The sequence below is a fragment of the Harpia harpyja genome, chromosome 17, assembly GCF_026419915.1.
Source record: "Harpia harpyja isolate bHarHar1 chromosome 17, bHarHar1 primary haplotype, whole genome shotgun sequence".
NCBI lineage: Eukaryota > Metazoa > Chordata > Aves > Accipitriformes > Accipitridae > Harpia > Harpia harpyja.
Genome location: NC_068956.1, coordinates 27596649 through 27610322, shown reverse-complemented (window position 1 = coordinate 27610322; position 13674 = coordinate 27596649). Strand labels below are relative to the sequence as shown.

Below are 13674 nucleotides of genomic sequence, written 5' to 3'. Positions count from 1 at the left end.
TTTGTCCCGCCGTGCTGCGGGGCACAGCCCCAGGGAGAGCCAGGGAGGCTGACCCAGCTCCAACCCCCTGCCCGGCCCTGGGTGCGGGATCAGGATGGGGATCAGGCAGGAAAAACCTCTGGCCAGCTTTGCCCCTGCCACTCCCAGCGTGGAAACCTCCGAACAAAATGTTCCCAGCTGGGAACTGGAAACAAGTTCGCTCCTTGTTGCAGATCTGAAAAAGACCTCACACACCCCAAAGACGGTCCCTCTCGCTCCTCCCCGCACCGCCGGCGGCCGATGAAAGAAATTAACTTCTACTACAGCTCTCGGCTCTTACTAACGGAGAGTTATTTCCTGCTTGGGGCGTGCTGGCCCCAGCCTCTGGAAATGGGAAATTCCACCCTGAAACCGGCGGGAACTTATTTCACTGACCGAAGTCTGTCCTGTCTCAGTGTCTTTCTGCAGGAATTTTTCCTCTGAGAAACCGGTGGGTCCTGGGGGTGGAAAAATGAGCTTTGTCAAAGTTTTTAACTAGCCTGATTATATCCACGATAGGAAAAGCATTGCAAAATGATCCTTTAGTGAGTTACTAACCTACTAAGCTAGAATTTAGAAGCAAAATTAATTTAATTAAACCAGCAAGTTATTCACAGACTAGAGCTAGCAGTTTTTATTACAGCCAGTCCACTCTAGCCTCCACCCTGTCTGAAAAAGTAAGGCTATTTGATCAAATAAAGCTGCTACTCTGAGTTAATAAAGCCAGCACTGAGATTATGAGAGATGCGAGATTGGAAGACCTTTAGGTCTCGTACTTCAGCTGGAAAAGGCACGGCTTTTGCACTGGTGTGTTTCCCTTACCAGCATGTTGTGACTTGCAAGTATGCTTCCAGGAGTGAAAACAAATCTGTTTTGTTAGTTCATCACACTCACTTATGTACAGTCTGATTTTTTACTTCATGCGCTGTGTTACTGCTGCACTTTCAACCTGCGTTAATGTACACACATTTTTCTCACCCCTGGTTCTGTGCGAGGGCTGAGCACGCAGCGAGCTGGGAAGCTGTGGGCGTATGTCTCTAAGTATGGTTTCTGAGCAGTTTGAATTTAAATGTCATCAGGTTAAACAGATGCAAGAAGAAAATGACCTCTCTGACTGACAGGCACGGAGCAAAGCGGTGCGCGGGGAGCTTGCACGGCAGAGCCGGGCAGCTGCGGTGGAGGCAGAGGAGGAGCAGGGAGCCCGTGGGCAGCCGGCCGTGCGGTGAGGGGAGAGCGTGAGCTTTCGGGAAAGGGAGGAAAACCCAGGCGAGGCTGAGCTGCCCGGTCCAGAGCACTGCCAGCCTCCCTGTTACGAGGGGCTGGCGATGCCCAGGACTTTTCCAAAGGCATGGGTTTGCAGGGAGGAGGTTTGGAATGAAAAGTCGTAAATGGAGTTAGAATAGCAACTAGGAGAAAAGTGAAGAAACATTTAATACAACAGTAAATTAGATTATTTTAATTAAAACAGTAAAGAATAAGGCCAAAAGGAGCAAGCCACAGTTCTCGCCCTCAGACTCTGCTGTCCTCACGGCTGGTTTTGCAGGACCAGTCTGCAAAAGGCTCTGCCTTTTCTCCCTGCGGCCAAGGTCGTGCTCCCCCGCCAGCCCTCCGTTTCGCCTCCCGCAGCTGGGTTCGGGACGGGGCAGCCCCGGCTGAGGCACCCCCAGAGCCGTGTTTCGCTGACCCCCGCGTTCGCCTGGCACCCGGGCCCCACAGAGCAGATGCTGCCCGAGCGAGCGGCTTTCCACATGTGCTCCCAAGGTCTCCCGATTGGCGTGCTCCGCAGAAGGGGCTGGTCCTTGAAGTCAGCTCCTGTGCCTGTGACAGATGATATTTTTATGCAAGAAAACAAAACCAGGATATCTGATGGACTGCATTATCTTTCCAGACAGCATGGAGCTACAGCTGCAAAGCAAGAAGTTTTATGCTTAGACTTCAAAACTGTGAGTGGAATTTAAACAGCAGCTTTAAACACCTACTTTTTTTTTGCCTTTTTTTTTTTTGTGTGTGTGTGTGCGCAACTTTGCATGAAGTATATATATCTGCATAATAACTTTTCATTATCAAGCAAGCTGTTGCAAATTCTCGTAAGATGAAATAATTATTGTTTTGGAAAACTTCACAAAGCATTAGCTGCATTTGTGGCTGGACTAGTAAATGTGTACTGAGGAGCAGGAGGATGCTCTTTTCAGTGAATGCAATTAGTCTAGCTGGAAATGGTTTCAAATTATCTTTTCCACTGGAAAATGTGTTTGGGCAGGACTAGTTGTGCTGAGGGAGAATCTCCTTGGAGTTATCAGCAAATGTCAGGCTGGTCTGTGTGTCTTTGTCACGGGCGTCATTTGATGTTTGCTTGTGTATGGAGAAGGATTAGGTTAAAACCTGCTGTTACCATTATGTGGCACTGTGCTCACTAGATGAAAAATCTGTTGGTACCAGGTGTTAGCAAGCTGGCCAGTTAATGATGATTGCAGAAAATTAGTTTCAGTGAGTATTGTCTACTATGATGCAGATTTATAGAAATAATTTTAACAGATACATAGCACTTACTAGTGCACAGGAAGATCATACTTGTAGCTGAAACATTAATAACCTACTCTTTCTTGCATGTGTTTGAATAGGAATAATGAAGTGGTTTTCTGTGGGAGAGCTCTAGGGGCAGATACCCAGGTCAGGAGTGCAAACCTGAGTAGGCAGTCTGCAACTCCAGGTTTGTGATATTTTCACTTTCCTATGGGAACTGTCCAGGATGGTCTAGGATGACCTCTGTCATCCTAGGATGTTATTTTATATACAGTCTTGAGTGAAAAGAGCTGTGTGTTGGAACTTTTCTAGTTTTTTCTAAATGTTAGTAACAGCTGAGATACATGCTTTAAAAAAAAAAAAAGTTGTTTCAAATCCTGTCTGGATTGTTCCACAGCTCTCTCTAGCTATCCAAAACAATCCAACACCCTTCCCAATTTAACATATATTTTCCTCAGAAAGCAAGCAACTTCATGTTTCAGTGCCTTGGCAAGTACATTGCATCAGTTTATACTTTTATGTTCTGGTGGACCCAGGTGAAATCCAAAGGTGATATGAAAAGAAAAATCAGTGGCATGTTATTGCTAAGTTGGTATGGCAGAAATCCCATCCCCAGTGAATCCACCACTACTCTCTCTCTCCATCTGGGCACCTCCAGATCACGCAGCAACACAAAGAGCATCCAGATGAGGTGTGGGCATACAAGTGCATTTCTGCTGAATTAGTCAACGCATAACATGGGATGTATACCAACTTTGTACAACTGGCAAAGGGGCAATTCAGTCCATTGCCTGGTACAAAGTAAATGTCAATATTTCTTTAACAAATGAACTGCTAGAGTAAATCTATACCATTTTACTACTCCGACATCATTGGTTGCAGAGTTTTCGTTACAGCACTGGGATCTCTAAGGTCAGATTTACAGTATCATCAAGCTGTGGCCTGAGTTAATGTATACTCATTGGAAATAATACAGTGATGATAAATTTCCCTTACCTTCATTCCTTTCATCTGTCTTTTGTTGGTCACTACAGCAGGGACACCCTAGATTTGTCCAGCAGAGCAAAACACAGAGTTTTTACCCAAAAGTTTGGGGGTTTTACGCACTGTTTTACCCAGAGCTGAATTTGGCACTGACAGAAAAATGTTCCCACAGAGAAAATCAGGAAACTCAATATATTTCAGCCAGAGAGGCCTTCTCCATTTATGTGGCGGAAATCCTAAACGGAAGGTGTCTTAACCCAAACTGCTAATAAATGTATAATGGATTAGTATTCTGTGTTGAAGAAATTGAAATATTTTAATTTCAATAATGTTAAAATCAATCAATTTTGTTTCCATTTTCTAAAATAGCAAATGAGGGTTAAAAAAAAATCTAGGCACATACAGAAATGCTTTTCAGTGGCCTGTCCTTTAAATGCTGATAAAGTCCTTAAACTAAAGGGCCTCTATAATCCTTATAATGTAAAAAGTTTCCTCTTCATGTGACATACTCTGGTTCTTCTTGTTCCCTTAATTTGGCAGTCTTTTCTCTATTAGATATTGCTACCTAGACAGAATGGGCCAGATTCTCAGCTAGGCAAGAGCGAATAAAGAATAACTTCATTGAAGTCAATGACATGACCCTGGATTCATTCCAGTGTGACCGGAGTTGGAATGCGGCTCCACACATGCAGCTGGCATCCCTGCCAGGCTGGGCGAGGAGCTGAAGGAAGAGCTACTGCAGTTGTGCATGTTGCTAGCAGAAGGATGGCTGTGGTCCTGCCAGCTTCGAGTCATGCTTTCACCTGCAGCTTCTTCCAAAAGAAAAGATTAAACAGCACAATCTTACTTCTATTCCACCAGCTTCAGTAATGTCTCTTCAAACTATGCGTGGTTTTGCAGAAAGGTGCTAAATCCAACTACTTGCCGTCATACTTTGTCTAACCCTTTGACATATACCTCAAGCAGCAAAGTGCATGTGTTACTCTATCCTCTTTCCTCCTGCTCAGAAAGATTTTAGGTTTTCTTTGGTAACTTTTAGGTTTATGTTGTTCTTTACTGGTGACGTTGTTTTAGGAAGCTTGGCTCCTTGCTGTGAAAGTGCTGCTCTCTGTGATACTCTGCGACCTCCTGGGAGCTGCTTCCCCATTCCTAGAGAAAGTTCTGTTTCCGCCTCTGTTTTGTGATGATAACCATGCTGTTCCCATGGCCACCTCCCCAGCAAAATAACTCCCAGGTCTTTGTCGTGGAGAGACTAATGGGATTATTTTGTTACTATAGGTGGGGCTTCCTTACGACTGCTTTGATTTCCCTGTTCTACATGCTGGGATAGTCCAGAGCTGCTGCCCTAAAGAGAGGAGAGGTTTTGTGTGGCTATCTGCCGACTCTGTCCTGTCTCCTGAAATTCATCCCAAAGGCAGAACTTGGTCGTGTTTCAGACAGGAAAGCTAGCTCGTACTGCTATTGCTGGTCAGAAATGGCTGGTTTACACCTCTCTTGCTGCAGCTAAAGAACAGAATTCTGTGATATTTTTTCCAAGAGCAAGTCATCTCTGCTATTTGGAAATGCCAAAGCTACAAAAGGATCATAAGGGGGGGACTCCGCATAGGGTCTGGGGTGAGGCTGGTTTCCTGGTTACTCTGAACAGGAAACAAAAACGTGGTATGTTCAGATTTTAAGGAGTTCATTATAAGTGCTACCTGCTGTGTGGATTTCCAGGGACACTCAAGTCTCTAAACATTCAGCATCACAGAGAAAAAAACACCAACGAAGCCAACAGGCAGGGGGGTGCCTGTTCTTCTTTGGTGCTTCACAAGTTCCTAGAATGAAGTGTGCTCATATCTACCATTGAAGTGGGGATTAGATGAAGCTAAGGCTCAGCTGAACTGTGGCTAAAATAGTTTCTTTTGAAGTACTTTTTATCATTACTCAGATACTTTTGTGCTGTGTAGGCATGGCCTCAACAACAGCACTCTATTAGTCCAAAATAACTTACTAAATTCTGTCCGTATGGGCACAAGGTTTACCTGTAACACAAAATATTCATATGATGTATGCAGCCTAATTACAAAACTTTTATAAAGGTTTATAATATTTTATCAAAACTTTAAAGTTTTATAAAATCTTACCTTTTATAAGTATTTAGGATTCTGTCGCAACTGGTGCTGATGACAAGAATGTATCACAGGCTGTTGTTTTGGAATAAGTAGTTCCACTAGGAAACTAGAAAAATGTGCCTGATATTTTTATTTTTAAAATTAATATTCTGCTTCCACATAAGCATTTGTGAGATGGGGATATTTGTTGTGCAATTAGTCAACAAGGGTTATAAAAGGGATCAAGCAAGAAGAGAGCAGTGGCTTAGAACATACAAGAGTCCGCAAATTCAAGAAGGTTTGTGGACTTAAGAGATAACACCTTGGCTGCAACACTGCTAATATCACTGTTTTTTCAGGCCTGAGAAGTATCACACTATAATCTCATAAAATCTTTGTGAAATTGGGGCCTTTGAGTCACCTGAGAGAAGCTGTCCAGAAGCAATGTGTGAAAGGAAGGGAGTTACAGGGCAAAGGAAAGCACTGAAAAAACAGACTCGTGCTAATACTACACAAATGCTTCTTGAAGCTGAAAATGAGAAAGTACAAAAGCTGGCAAGGGGAAAGATGAGGGTATGAGTAAGAGTCATGTACCTCTGATGTTGTTTTTTACCCTTTGTGCTATGTGTTTCGTGCCTTAGGGTGAATGAATAATACTCTGTTTTGAAGACAAATTAAGTTACCTTAATTAATGCATAATACATTGTTTTGAAGACAAATTAAATTACCTTAACTAAATTGCTGGTTGTGGGTTCTCAGAGAAAAGGTGTATCCATGTGTCAAAGGTAGGTGCATCATTTGGGTTCACACACTCGCAAGGGGGATGTGCAGGGCAGGAGGGAGGTGCACTGCTGAGCAACCCAAACCACGAGTTCTCCGGCTCTATCCAGAAAAATTAGAGGTATCCCGAATGCAGTGGATCCCCAAACCTTTACAGCCACAACTGGGTTTTTCAACATTTAAACCCCAGCTGTTTCAGTGCCACTGCATTATGAAATTACAGCAGTGTGAATGGCATATCCGGTCATCACAAAAACCCCTACCTTTTTCAACAGTTTACGTATCATACAGAATCAGCAACTGGTATGGTTTAAGTTATGTCTGTCCCTCTATGAATAAAGAGCTAAGAACCCTTTCCCTGGCATATTATTTTAGTGACACAAATGGAGGAATTAAGTATCTGTTAAACAGGGAGCATTTAAACACCTAAGTTGTGAGTAAACCAGTGGGACTGACTCTAATATTTCAGAGTTTAGCTAAGAAAAAAAGTCTGAAAATAATTTTGGATATCGTCTGTCATCGTCTCAAGCTGAAACTTTAAAAACTGCAATCCATATCTTTATACCTTGATACATACCTTTATATCTTTACACTTACCTTCATGTCTTCATACCTATCTTTATTAACCAGGAGAATTTAGGCCCACCTAATTCTAATTCTTGGAAACAAATGTGGATTTACCTTTTGTGCAAGGTAGGAGTCTAGCCTTGACATTAACCAAGAAAATGCATCTCAAAAGAAAATCCAGGCAACTGAAATGGAAAATAATTAAAGGCAACATAATCATTCATGATTTTTAAGCACTTTGTGAAGTTTTAAATGGGTGGCTGGAGCAGAGTCCAGTTTTGGGTTGAGCAGTGTTGCAAATCCACCAAACCTAATGGGAACAGAAATAACATATAATTAAGGTGCCCTCAAACACTTTGTAAACTCTTCAGAGAACTCCCTCCTGTGTAATTTCTGCCTTTGAAACATTCTGCACCAAAGCACAGCAACAGCAACCACACACAGCTCAGGTTGGGGAAGAAAGATAAGGATACTCTGCCCCTTGTTGTATCAAGAGAGCAATATCAGGAAGGAGGACTGTGACTATATTTGCTGGAATTTGGTGGGGGTTAAAACTTAAAACATTGCAAAATGCCATGAGAGCTGTGATGCCAATATAGGATCAGGATATCAGTATCAGCATAGTCCGACATGCCTGAACACAAGCATCAGTGTTGAGGATGCCTGCGCTGTTGGTATTTCATCATTTTAATTGCAATAATACCTAGAGGTTAAGCTCTGCTGCGCCAGCTGCACATAGTCCATGTACATCTACACGGTGTGTCTGCACTCCGCAGGTTCTGCTCTACTCACGAAAAAATACGCATTACCTCAACTTCGAGGTGGTTTAAGCAACCCTGCCTGGCTGCAGGGCAGAGGTAGGTTATAGCTCTGCCCACTCGCAGTGCTAAATCTGAGGCCTCGCTTGAACGCTGCATTTTCCAAAGGCTATTTCCCTGGAGGGAAGAGAAAATTTTACTCTCTCTGTCAGGAATACGTGGGCGTGAATCCTTGCAGGCTGAGGAGTGACAGCACCATGTCCTGCCACGTCCGCAGCAAGTGCCTTCACCCCAAGAGCATTGCACAGGCTGCAGGATGCTGCTCCCTCCCACACCTAGCCCTGATTTTAGCACAAGGTGGATGCTTCGGCACTCCTTCCTGAAGCAGCTTCTCAGGCACGGTGGAACAGTGCTGCCTTGTCCCTTGGGCACCGTTGCACTCTGTTACCCCATCGCCCCTCCAAGGAACCCAGGCACCAAACTTCAGCACCCTAAATTACGCTGCTAATCAGGATCAGGAGCTGTGGTGCCTGCGGTGGGTATCCAAGTCAGGCGTGCTAAAACTCACCCAGAATTTCCAAGGAAGTAACTAACAATAACATTCCTCCTCATGTTTTTGGCTCTTGCTATCCCCATCCCAACATGGATTAGACAAACATACAGATGTTAGCAGAAGGGGATGCCAAAGATTAGGATGTTTTACGTAGATTATTTGCACACACAGCTGATGTGTAGTCAGGAGCAGTGATTTCAAATACTGCCGGCTTGGCTGCCCAGTACTGAAGCAGAGAGGAGCATGCCTCTTCCAGGTCCTCAATACAATTTTCTGCAACATTGAAGATGGCAGTCTGTAAGTGATATATCTACTCTTCATTGCTGCTCTCCATTGGGGTACAGACCTTGGGATGTATGCACGGTCCCTTTATTACTTTTTGAAGCTGACTTCCATTTACTTTTTCCCCCAAACCTTAAGTTCCCAAATGCTTCTGAGAAACATCTCCATAGAATTGGGATGCTGCTCCATACCCTTTGCAAACGTAAATTAACTAATCTTGCAGTAGTAATTGACAGAAAAGTAATTTCCCTTTATCATGACAAACAGTATTGCAGTATGAGAGTAATGACTACAATTTAAGCAGCTATGAATTGTGCATTAGGGAGCTCTAGGCCTGAATATTGCTCACAATGAAATTTAAATTGCATTTTTTTTTTTTGCATCTAGCTGTTCATAAATAACACTGCAGTTACAACCACAATAGTCATTTTTGTCACCAATTTCTTAATGTTACTGACTGTAGAAATAAAAGATCTAGCTAGCTGGTGGTCAGTGCAGTAAACAGAGGTTAAAATACTCTTTATTACACTCAAACTTCACTAGAAATGGGAACAAACTGAAACCCTAGATGCAAGCACAGCATGAATTGTAAGTGCCTTGAAAACTTAAGCAAACATTTAGCAGCTAGGATCTCTTTCAATGGCTGGTAATACTAGGGGAAAAAAAAAAAAAAGGACGCAGGGCTCCTTGAACTCTGTCATATAAATTGAGATTTTGATACAAATTTCTGGCTTGGACCTAACTCTCAACCTACCTGGCAACCATATTTAGATGCAGAAGAATAAGTAGTTTAGTATGTATTGTAGTAGCCTCCAAACCTGCTGGGTCCTGCACACTCAAGTACTTGCACAGGTGCGCTGTAAGCTCTACAGCTTTCAGTCATTTGCAATGCACTCCGTGCTTCATCCGTGGTGCAACAACCCCCCCCGACTGTGCAGGCATCCCACACACAGGCTGCTGAAGTCCTGTACAGTTAGCTTGTGAGACTGATCTTCCTGCGAATAGGGGATAACTGAGGGACAGTCCTGCTCGTGGTTTTGATATGGCTATTCTTACAACTCATCAGCATGGCCAAGTACACCAGTAATCCTCTCTTGACCGTGGCAGATCTTCCTGGAGGGTTGGAGCTCAGGGTTTGGCACCCGTTCTTTACATGTGTTTTACTATGTGCGGATGTGAAATCTGTGACGGCATTTCTTAACAACGTCGGAGCAGGGTAAGCTGCCCACTCAGCTGTAGTCACAGCCATCTCCATGCTGTGGGGTGAGCATGTGTTGTCCTTTACCCCACGGATGGTGATGCTGGAGCCGCAGGTGGTAGAGGCAACCACGTCTGTAGCAGGAGCGTGCTCGTCTTCAGCACTCTTCCTCCAGCCCAGGTGCCGTATGCATATACCCAGAAACTCTCTGCTTCTTGGAAATGCTTTGTCTGAGAAATGCAGTGCTACCCAAATGGTAGGAGAGGAATGCGATAACATGTTTTCTTTGTATATATTTAAAATATCTTGTATTGCTCTACAGTTGAGCCGTCGCCCTCTAATTTCTCACTGTTTTTATGATAGGAATGAGTCCTCAAGACAGGGCTTCAAAGAGGAAAAAGAGTGTGTTGAGGCGGGGGGGGGTTGGTAAAGCAGACATAGGAGATGACATCGAAAAATGCAAAACAAAGCAGACACAGGCATCGCTGTATGATGTGTGTTGGCTCAACTAAATGGAAATGAGCATCTATTACATTTTTATAAACCAGGCAAAAATAATCATAGGTAGAGATAAACTAGCTTCAGTGTAAATACAAGCTCTGCTGCACGGTCCTCTGTGATAATGGGATAATTTACTGATACAAATAACTTTTTTGCTGCAGTCTGTGAATTACTAGCATAGCTGTGTGTGCAAGTTGTAAAAAAATAACCTGGTTTTCTAATGGCCCTTACAGGGAAGGAGTAAAGGATCTAAAAGATCAGTGGAAAAAAAGACAGGCTGAAATAGCAACAAAGAGGCAAATGAATAATTTTGTGCAGGCAGGACTCTTCTGCAGGTTTTTTTGCAAGCATCCCTAACACTGTTTTCTATTCCTCTGACCCTTTCTTACCATTCTGTAACTTTAGAGAGGTACAGATATCACAACTGTCTAATGCCTGTGAAGAAGCCAAGGAAATAAACAACCTAAAAATGCAGATCTCTGTGCTGCCAAAAAAAGCATAAGATCATGATTAATGGAAGAAATAGTTTCATGTGACAGCTGGTGAGAATTTACCTTGAAAAAAGGAATATTCAATCTGAAAACATACACCTTGAAACTGGTTGTAATTGAAAGCCACTACAGTAGAGCAAATTGGAAACCTTTTAACAGTGGCTAAAATATTTTCTCTTTAACTGAGACCTGCATATTAGCTTCAGTGTGAGAATAAATATTTTGAGTCAAGGATTTTTTTGATAGAAATCTATAATTACCTTTGCAATATTGCTGGTATCCATCTACTTAGCAAAGACTCTGACTTTATTAGCTATTTAATCATCTGAAATACTCTATTACCAAATGCTCAGGGAGAACAATGTCTCTGTCAGATTCTGCAGCTGTTGGGTTGTGTGTTTAATAACCTGTTATATTTCAGATGCTGTAGAAATTAGTCACTGAAACTTTTCTTCTTTTAATCAATCCCCAGATTAAAGATATGGCCAAACTAAATCTTTCTTTGAAGCTAGGTTCACAGAGTTTTCATCCTCACCTAAGATTTAGATTACCTCAAAGTCTCTGTCAGCAATCTGTGTTCCTCCAAAATGTTTAGAAAGTTGTGATTTTAACGTCACATCCTTGTGTGTGTGGCGGCTGATGGGGACTCTGCCCCGACCTCAGCGGGAGCAGGGACGGAGAACTCCTGGTGGTGTGCCTCCAGAGCCGCGGCACCCGCGCGGGATCTGGCCAGCAATCCTATCTGATGATGAACCTCCAAACTGCCAAGATAACGATGGAAATAAGGCCACACCTGCCCGTGGGGATGCTGCTCTGATGTAAATGGGAGTGATTGACTCCAAGTCCCTCTGCCCCTTTCTCCATGAGGCTGGAGGCAGCCTCAGGCAATGTGACCGTGACCTTGGGGAATATTATTCTCCATGCTCTCGCCAGCTTCGTGTCGTCCCTCCAAGAGACACTACGGGGACAGAACTGCAATGGGAAAGTCTCCAGAAGTTTGGCAGGGCTTAGAAAGCATGCAAAAATGTTAGAGATCATGTCCCTGATTCTCCTGGTAGAGCTGCACCCATAAGTAAATCCGACATCTCTTCTTTTCTGCACGCGAGGTGTCTCTGGCCGGCCTTTGCTAACGATGTTATTTGGCTAACAGCTCTAGGGCTGAGTCAGTGTCAACAGCTTGTAGAGCCGAGACAGCCAAGAAAAGCCTGCTGAGGAGCCCAAGCCTTGTAGGCCAGTGCGATAAAGAAAGAGAAACACTGGGATTCAGAACAGGGAGGCCAACTAATACTGGTCTTCATTTAAAATACCAAATTATACAGCTGAGGAATGAAATAACGTAGTATCTAGTTTGTTCCTCTGCCACTGCCATTCTCTCCGTTGCATTCCTTTGCCATGAGTTCAGCCCGTATCATCTCCCCCTGGTGCTGATCCCAGATTAAGCTAGCTGAAAGGCACGGAGTCCGAGGGAAAATGCTGCTTTTCACAGATTGCAAACCAAGACCACTTAGGGGGTTTCCCAAGCATTAGGACTCCAGGGACAAGAAATTTGGCTTACAGCTGGTCAGCAAAGGTTGTGCAGCTGCCTGGAGGTGGGAAAACAAAACGGTGTTTTCATTTTTACGTTGTTAACAAGAGATCAGGGTGGGTCTCTACAGCTGGAAAGACAAAGGGCAAATGGAAGTCAGGGCTATTAGACAGATTCAACAGATGTCTCCTAGCCTTCCTGGAGATGATGGTAATGAGAGCAAATAGTCCCTAGCCCTGCCCATAGCGAAGACTTTCTATGGTAGGAGGACTTTTCTTGGCGGTGGAGTGACTGCACTGACAGTCAGACGGCTTCACAGCCCCACCTTGCTTCAAACTTACCTGCACTGATGGTTGGTGAGATGAGATGGCAACAAAAAGTAACAGGTAGAAGTGGAAGAAGTAGAAAGTAGAAAGAAGAAGTAGAAATAAAACTCCACATTCACCTAACCACTGTCACATGAGCATGAGATGCAAGGCACCACAACAGAAGTAGGTTTCAAGGAGAGATTTTGAAGATGAGTTTACTATGTTAATTATGTTAAAAAATAAAAGTTAACTATATTTAAAGTTTTTAACTATATTAAAAACTATGTTTAAGGCTTACTAGGGAAGGAAAGCAAGAGAGGCAGATGGTAGATTGGAATTTGAATCTGCTGCTGTTAGCTGGGCAAAGTGAGGAATAGTCAGTCTCATAAGCTGTAAGATTTGACAGAAAAGGTGAGCTCAAAGGGGAGGACCTTGCAGGGAAGACCACAAGTCTGTGTCTGTGAGGAGGATGAGAGAGGATGACAAGTTGATCTTCTGAAACCAGGATGCAAAGAGCTTTGTTTTGTATGGATTTAAATGAGGTAGTTCAGAGGGTGTCTGAATATTGCAGCCTTACGTTACCAGGATCTGGCCTTCACAGAGCAACATGCAAGCGTAGTCAGCCTAGAGAGAGGGCCCTTTTGGTGGCGCTTCGTGGGCTGTTGCATTGTCACAGCAGAAGTAAAATGAAGGACAAGAATGTCCAAGCAACGTTTTAGTGGCATTGCATCTAACGTTAAACATGTCAGTAGCCCCCTTACATTATACTGAAGGGCAGTCCAAATTATTTGAATTACTTTCTTTAGAAAGACTGATGCGCCTTTTGCCTTCAGGTAATGTCCAGCCTTCCCAAGTCTGGTTCCTGCACATTCTCAAAACTTCTGTTTTCTGTCCAGCCTTCCAGTTGCTTGAACATTTTTTCTGCTTTTCTTCCTCTGGATCTTTTTCTATGCTGGCCTTTCTTGGTGCCTAATGCATGCGTTGTCATACTGACTATGGCATATTCTCTGAATTCAAATTCTTCTTTAAAGCACTTTACTACCAGGTAGCTCTCCAGGGAAAACTGCCTCTTATTTGTTTCATTTATCCCAAA

The 13674-nt window shown here is 43.5% G+C and overlaps 1 protein-coding gene across 2 annotated transcripts in view; it reads left to right on the top strand.

Moving 5' to 3' along the window:
* Positions 1 to 319: 319 nt before the first annotated feature.
* The window catches only part of STARD13 (StAR related lipid transfer domain containing 13), a 312029-nt gene continuing 298674 nt past the window's right edge, over positions 320 to 13674 (top strand). The window contains exon 1 of one of the 2 annotated variants that reach the window (XM_052812397.1): positions 320 to 469. The gene's annotated coding sequence lies outside the window, so the exon portion shown is untranslated. Of the gene's footprint in view, positions 470 to 1872; positions 1962 to 13674 lie in introns of those variants that run through there. The other variant, XM_052812403.1, reaches the window with a different exon arrangement.